The sequence below is a fragment of the Manis javanica genome, chromosome 1, assembly GCF_040802235.1.
Source record: "Manis javanica isolate MJ-LG chromosome 1, MJ_LKY, whole genome shotgun sequence".
In the NCBI taxonomy this organism is placed as follows: domain Eukaryota; kingdom Metazoa; phylum Chordata; class Mammalia; order Pholidota; family Manidae; genus Manis; species Manis javanica.
Genome location: NC_133156.1, coordinates 34,805,197 through 34,813,645, shown reverse-complemented (window position 1 = coordinate 34,813,645; position 8,449 = coordinate 34,805,197). Strand labels below are relative to the sequence as shown.

Below are 8,449 nucleotides of genomic sequence, written 5' to 3'. Positions count from 1 at the left end.
ATTTTCTCTGTGAGGACAATGGTTCAACCATTCTGATATGAATGACAACTATTTCAGTCAATCACCCAGACCCTCAAAGATTTAAAAAAATTTTTTTTATTAAAGTATCGTTGATACACTATCTTATAAAAGTTTCACATGAATAACATTGTGGTTTCAACATCCACCCATACTATATCAAGTCCTCACCACCCCCACTACAGTAAAAAAATATGGAACACCACAAATTTGCATGTCATCCTTGCACAGGGGCCATGCTAATCTTCCCTGTATTATTCCAATTTTAGTATATGTGCTGCTGAAGCAAGCACAGATCCTCAAAATTTTATATAAAGACTGTTCATAGCAATTTTTTTTAGTTGTTTCATTTTATGAAATATCTCAAAGTTAACCAGTTCTATATCTCCTACATGAGTTCATTGTGTATAGGTGCAATCAATTAATGTTTTGACTTATCAAATCAGAGTCCAATTATTAATGGCTGTCATCCCAACTATGACAACTATTAGCTCAGTGTTTATGGATGAACCAAAAAAGCTGGGAAAATTAATTTGGTCAGGAAATCTTTGAAAGAAGAAGAAACTGAGTAATATTATAAAATTCAAATGTATTATGTCCCAACCCTCCATCCCCTGCCCCACTCTATTTTATCCATTTTAAAGCCAGTGTTCATTCCTAATTAGGATGTTAAGCAGTCTGTTACAAAACCAGATATTTAGCTTTTTCTCTTGAAAGGTGTTCTTTTTTTAAACTTCTATTCAAGTTGCACCTGGCTTTGTTTACTCAGTTATTCCTGCTTATGTTTGCCCAGGCTGGTAACATTCCTTGAAGTGGTGAAGATGGCTTTTACATGGGCGGCTGGAGTCACGGTGGGGGAGTCGGAGACCACAGAGCACTCTGAAAGCAAGGCGTAGTGGCAGGTGAAAATGCGATTCTGAGAGGTGTGATGGCAATTTTGAAGCCATAACGCATCGTCTTCTTCCCCCCAAATGACCGTGTGCACCTGCTCTCTCCATGTATTTATATTTTCTCAGAATCTCTTTCTTTAAAAAAAAATGCTTTGGGTTCTGTCATATTGAATTGAATTTCAGAAGTGGCTAAAGCAAGGATAACAATGGTGATAAATGTGCTGGGAAGATAGCTGCTATTTTCAATAGATTCACAGGATTTTCAGCCGGAAGATGTTAAAGAGGTCCATTGTTTGCTCTGGGGAGGCCTAATATCCAAACAAAATCAGGCTGAATTGTGCAGATTCACAGAAACCTTTAGACTATGACCTTTCCCTCTGAGAAAAGGCTGATGAAGAACTCTTATTTTTCTCCTAGGCATAAGAGTCCTTATGCAGAGTCCCTTTGTTCTCATAATTTCACAGCCAGAGGAGGGAATACTGAGACATCTGTCTCTTCTTTTTGCTGGAGACTCTTGTAATGATTATAGGTAAGAAAAAAAATGAAGTATCTTTCTATAATTATTGGTAATTATTATAACAGTTTGAGATACATAATCGTTTGAGATAAGGATGGTCAGGCTGTTGCTGAGAGATTTACCCACACTCACTTTTAATCATTAATAGAACCTTACGATGTTATCATCATTATCACTATATTTCAGTTGAGGAAAATAGCTTTCTACCAGGTTCCATAGTTGTCTCAAGTTATATTGCAAGTAAATGGCCATGCCCAGAATTGAATTCATTGCACTTCACCTCCAGAGCTGACCTTAGTTTTGGCAAGCATTCACTTGATACTCTGTGACATAGTAAATCTATTTAACATGAGGCTTTTGAACTGTACATGTCATAAATTGTGGGCAGGAAATGTTTTGGATTACTGGAAGTTTGGGAACCATGGAGGCTTCTGGAACTGGAGTTACTGACCATGAATTGTCAGGAAGAAGTAAAGATAAACAAATGTGAATAAGAGTTTGGGCCTGTTTTTAAGAAACTTGTAATTTAGTAGAGGAAGTGGACACTGACCAATTACCTAAATAATTATGTGCTTACTATTGTTCTAAGTTTCCTGAAGAATATAGGGGGCTGGCAGTGCATAGACTTGGAGAGATGATTCTACCTTTTACTTTCCTTCTTCCTAGCAGAGTCTGCCTCTTATTCTAGAAGCTAAATATGTGCTCTGTTTCCCTGCTTCCTTTGCAGTTAGAAAAAGGACATGTAACCAGTGCTGGCCAGTTGGAGCTGAAAAGTCTGTACTGGTGCTTCTGGGAAATGTTTTACGTCTTAATGAGACAGACATGGAGGGAAATGACTCCCACCTTGTGTGGAAGCTATGTGTCTCCCTAGGTTGGCTGGCACTTCTGTAGCTATCATATGAATGTGAGGAGAGAGAAGAAAGATGCAAAGAGCCTAGGAACCTGATGAGATTACTAAACACCTGAGTTAACCCAGGAACTCTCCTTCTCCAGAAGGCTTGTTATGTGATGAAATGCATTGCTTTCGGTTTAAACCAGTTAAATTGCAGTGTTCACTTGCTTGCAACTGAAAACTTCATAGATGGTAAGGAGGCTTCCAGGAAGCATGTAAAGGAAGAGTGGTTGTTGAATAAGTGAAGAAGGGGAAAGGTGTTTCAGGCGGAGAGATGAGCAGGACAGATGGCCCCGAGGTGAAAGAGGCTTATCACGTTTGTAAAATGAAATTAGAACAGTATGGACTAGAGGTAAAATATGAGAAGGAGCATGGTGCATGATGAAACTGGGAAAGTAAGCCGATGCCAGACTGTGCAAGGATCTCAGGCCAGGGTAAGGGGACTGGACTCTAAGAGCAGAAAGTTTTGTAAGATATCTTAAGTAGGGCTGTGATCTAACCAGATATACACAATGGCTTAGAGTTAGCAGAAGCATTCGTGGACTTGGAAGAAAGCCGGAGGACTAAAGAGCAGACCATGAAGAAGAAAGGGATCTGAAATGTGACTGCTGAGTTAGGAAGGAAGGAGAGCAAGTGTGGATGTATAGATCATGTCAAGAAGAAAACCAGGTCTACCCATGCTGAAGTGGGCACGTAGGTCTGCAACTCGGCCTGTGGACTCTGTCTTCATTCACGACCTCAGTCCCACAGGCACATATGTGTGACCATGTGAATCTTCAGACCACTGATCTAGTCTTCTTTTTTCTTCTCTGCCATTCTCCAAAGCCCTGTTTTGTTTCAGAAAATGTGGCAACTGAGATTTGGAGAAGGCAAATGGCCTATCCCTGCCCATGTGAATTAGAGACAGACCTGGACCTGGATCCTGGTCTCTTGATTTCTAGTGATCTTTGCAAATGGCCACTTTTCTCAGAAAGAGTTCCCAGAAGATTGGGAAGACTTGAGTGGGATCATCCAAATATTTTTAGTGTATCAATATGGGACAGTTACTTTATAAGCAGTTGTCTACTAAACAGTTGTGACAACTACTTTTTATTTTTCTCTCACGGACGGAGTGCTAATAACCAGAGAGCAAAACACAGAATGTGAGATGGGGAATGTAAAAGTGATGGGGGAAGAATGGTGGGGAGGCCAGAGCTGATGGCTCTCAGCATCCCGGGGCTGGGTAAGTGCAGTGAATGTGAGCTGGCTGGGCAGGAACTGGAGGATACAGTCATTCACTGGTGGTCCTATGGGATTGTGGGTGCTGGTTTACCAGATCTTCCCATCTTTCAAGAAAACGTCAAAATTAATATTTGCATGTGAAATGTTATTTAAAGTTTTTAAATGTTGGCTTAAATTGGTACTTAATGTTTGCTTAATTAAAAAAAAAGTTTGTAGGTAGCAATAACAAATATCTCAAATAATGTCCACATCTGGGGAGGAGCAGTTTTCAACCTTTTTTAAAATTATATGCCTTTTGAAAGGAAAAACATGTTGATTTACAGATTATACATAAGACAACCACTAGTATCATGTAAGTTATTAAAACTACATAGAACCCAAATGAAAATTAGATGAAATAAGGTATATCCATTTCCTGTGGCTGTGTGACAAATTACTGTAGATTTGGTGACTTAACCGAAATTTATTTTCCCACAGTTCTGGAGTCAGAAGTCCAAATCACTCTCAGTGGGCTGGCACTCAGGTGTGGGCAGTGCCATGCTCCCTCAGCGGCCCTTGGGGAGATCTGCTCCTTGCCTTTTCTGGTGCCTGCTGTCATTCCTTGGCTTGTCGCCTGTCATACCTGTCTTCAAATTTCTCTGTACTCCGTCTTTCACATCACCTTCTCCTCTGTGTCTGACATGTCTCCCTCTTACAAAGATGTATATGATTGAATTTAGGGTCTATCCTGACAATCCAGAATAATCTCTTCATGTTAAATTTCTTAATTCCATTTGCAGAGATGGTTCTTACATATAAGATATTTACAGGTTCTGCAGATTAGGACGTGAGTATGTTAGGGGGTTGAATTTCACCCTCTCACCTGAGCATTTTAGTCTCTTGCTGAAGAAGGTTTTATACCTTTATCAAATATCTCAAGTTACAACACATACACTTAGGATAGTATTTGATGTTAGTGGTTGTAGGCATAAATCCATATTTTAAAAAATCTTTGATGATTGTAGTACCGATTTCTTAGCAGAATTGATGGGACCTTTACTGTTTCTACCTTATCATATAGCAGATAATGAAGCCCAATGAAAGTAGCAGTTTCTGCCATTTTCCTGATGTTTGCATGTACTTGCATCATTAATATGATCTTCAATCTGTGGTTTCTTTGCAGATTTCTTAATGTCACTTGTTCATTCCTTAAAGTTTAGTTTAGCTAAAACTAGATAAAATAATCTGTAAATCTCCTTAGCCTTGCACAGCTGAAATATATATATATATATATATATATATATATTTTTTGAGAGGGCATCTCTCATATTTATTGATCAAATGGTTGTTAACAACAATAAAATTCTGTATAGGGGGGTCAATGCTCAGTGCACAATCATTAATCCATCTCAAGCCTAATTCTCGTCAGTCTACAATCTTCTGAAGCATAACAAACAGGTTCTTACATGGTGAATGAATTCTTACATAGTGAATAAATTCTTACATGGTGAACAGTACAAGGGCATTCATCACAGAAACTTTCGGTTTTGATCACGCATTATAAACTATAAACAATCAGGTCAAATATGAATATTCGTTTGATTTTTATACTTGATTTATATGTGGATCCCACATTTCTCCCTTTATTATTATTATTTTTTTTATTTTTAATAAAATGCTGAAGTGGTAGGTAGATGCAAGATAAAGGTAGAAAACATAGTTTAGTGCTGTAAGAGGGCAAATGTAGATGATCAGATGATCAGATGATCAGGTGTGTGCCTATAGACTAAGTATTAATCCAAGCTAGACAAGGGCAGCAAAACATCCACGGATGCAGAAGCTTTCTCTCAAAGCAGGGGGGATGAGGTTCTGAGCCTCACCTCTGTTGATCCCCAATTTCTCACCAGATGGCCCCCATGCGACTGTGCCTGTCTTAGGTTGTTCCTCCCTTGAGGAATCTTACCCGTCTCTGGCTAACCAGTCATCTTCCGGGGCCATACTGGGAAATGTAAAGTTGGTAAGTGAGAGAGAAGCCATATTGTTTGAAAAGGTTAGCTTTTTACTTCTTTGCAGATTTATGCCCTGTGGCTTCTATGCCCAGCACTTGTCTCGAGGTATCTTTACCACCTGGAAGAATTATGATACTCGGTAAATTCGATATGAGGCACGAATTCTATTTAAGGGTTGTAATTAGGAAGGAAGAAGAAAAGCTATAGAGGTAGCATATGGAAGAAAACATGGGAGGATTGATTATTTCTTTGACATATCTTCTTGTAGAGTACCTTAAGCATGTATAGGTTTTAAATTACTAACTAACTTGCACTCACATATTAACATAATAGGAATACGGTGACATAAACAAAGCAAATCTATAATTACCATCCATCTCCAGTGAAGCCAAGAAAACCATTTAGGCACCCTAGGCATTTGTGAAAATTTGTCTATGATATGATGGATATTGTGCAACTGTACTTGAACAGTCTGAGAGAACTCAGACAAATTAAAGCAGCCCATTTCTGGGATCTGTTCACATCCCATATGTTCTATTAACCGTAGATAGTCTATAGTCATAAGATTTTGGAGTTCTACAACTTGCACCCCTCCCAACTCCTGGTTGAGTTCCAACAGTACAGATCCGGTCAAATTCATTGTCTCACTGTATGCACATGCCAGCCTAGACATCTCCCTCTTCATTCCAATGGCAAGTCCAGGAAACGGTGGGGTGGATGCAGCCACAACCGCAGCATCGTCCGGATCTCTGTGGAGGCTTTTTGATGATCATCCCCCGGCACAAGTCCTCCAGAGAGTGCTGATGCCGGAAGCTCCTCCTCATATCGTATCTTAGTTCATTTTCTGGGTCACAGCTGAAATATATTTAGCAACAAAAACATGAGTGAGATCATACTGGTCAACCTCTCTGTGCTATAGAACTCCCAGCCTTTTCCCAGGTTGCCTGGATGTGCATGATTTACAACTTCTGACATAGGGAAGGATGACTGTGCCAGTGTCACTCCATGGACTAAATATCCATAGCATTTAATTGTTAATTGTATGATATATCTAGGTCTTAGGTTGAGTTCTCCAAAAGGATAGCCTGAGATGAGGATTCTGGCAAGTGATTTACTGACCTAGTGGTCTGAAAAGAAACTGATCACAAGGGAGCAAGGGAAGCAGGACTGTGCAGGGGAAGATGTAGTCAAGGACCTGGTTAAAGAAGTCTAGCCTCAGCCTGCTCTGACCAGGAGCTCTGGAGTACAAGCTGTACCACAGTGGTTGTCTCACCTGGAGGTAGGCGGGTCTGCAGTGTTACACACCCCAGCATCAGTGGTTCATTGCGACAGCCACCTCCAGGAAGGGCACCACCTCCCAGGCATCCTTTTGGTAAGGTGGCACCTTTCCTCTATGCCAGGGCAATCCTCTGGGCCATAGTATTGAAGGGACCTATTGGCAACCATCTGCAGCAGCTGGTGGACAGGTGCTCCTGTTATGTGAAAGGAAGTCTGAGTAGGACACCATCAGCATTCAGCATAATACACAAATAAAAATGTGGTAGCTTATTTCCACAGCCTACTTGGAAGACCGTTGCCTAGAGTACAGCTTCTCAACCTTGGCACTACTGATAATATCAGCCAAATGATTCTTGCTGGGGGTGTCTTGTACACTGTGGACTACTTAGCAGCATCCCTATTAGATGTTAACTGCTCACCAACCTGCCTGCTGCCAGCCACTGTGATGACAAAAATGTCTTCAGTGTGGAGGAAGTAAATCCAACAGAGACCTTTCCATACCAGTACAGAAAGGAAGGAAACTGGTTTACTACTGACTTAGCACAACAGTCTGAGTGGATATAGACAGCCTGTAAGAGAGTACAAAAGGAAACAGTTGAGTCCTTTATACAGCAAAGCAAGTAGGAAGTTTTCTTGGCAGTTTGAGTAGCTGTTTGTTTATTGTTTTCTTCTCAAAGAAAAATGAAACAGCTTATCTCCCCCAAAGAATCTTGATTCTTCCTGAAACACTTAGATGCAGACATGGGCTGCTATGTTAACCCCATTATGTTTTTACATTTTCAAGGAGTTCTGGGCCTGTAGCATTGGCAGCATCTCAGCACTGCAGATGGGGCTCTTCTAGTACCTGTAACTGGTTCAGTGAGAGTCCAAGTGTAAAAGAAAGGATTCACGCCCCCTGCATCTTCCAGGAGGCTCTTGCAAGAGGGGAAAAGGAAGCAACTGTTTCCTTTGCCTTTATGGACAAAGAAGACTTATATTTTAAAGTTTTCCTGACACCCAGTTTAAGACGCCAAATGTCCCCTGGGCTCCACCTGAGCACCGCTAGCCTAGAAAGGGTGGCAAGGTTAACAGTTGGATGGCAACATGGAGTCAAAGAACGTAGAGAGAGCCATGGGAAGGGCAAAAGCTTTGCTTTTAACACTGTCATGTCTTGGATTTGTTAAATTAACTAAACAAGGAGGCCCTTAGACTGAGGTTGCTCTAACGCCATGGCAGCCTATGTATGCAAACTGAAACCTGAGCCTATAAATGCCTCAAAGTTATTAAATCGAAACCTACGGATCACCAGTCACAAACAGCAAGCTAAGCCGTAGCCAATCAGTAATTTCCTTTCTTTGTGTCTGCCTTTTCTCTCCGAGTCCCTCCCTGAGCTCCTGTGGTCGAGTCCCCCTCACCTCTTCCAGTTTGGTGCTGCTTGATTTGAACAGAGTTTTGCTCAAACTCTTAAAAGATAAACTGAGGCATATTAAAAATTTAAGAGAGCAAAACTTTTTATTATGGGCTCATTTGTTTATATTAAATTCTATTGTTGTTGTTATTATTATAGCAGAGGCTCAATACTAAAACAGAAGAGGAGAGAATTCCAGTTAAGGAAATAAAGTCTCATACCTCTTCTCCCTCATCCTTTCTTTAGGTTGCATCCAAG

General features: G+C 40.5%; 1 non-coding gene across 1 annotated transcript; it reads right to left on the bottom strand.

The window, feature by feature from the left end:
* Positions 1-204: 204 nt before the first annotated feature.
* LOC118973687 (U6 spliceosomal RNA) lies at positions 205-311 on the bottom strand. Its single transcript, XR_005063183.1, has one exon. It is a non-coding gene; the product is annotated as a U6 spliceosomal RNA (small nuclear RNA).
* Positions 312-8,449: the final 8,138 nt, after the last annotated feature.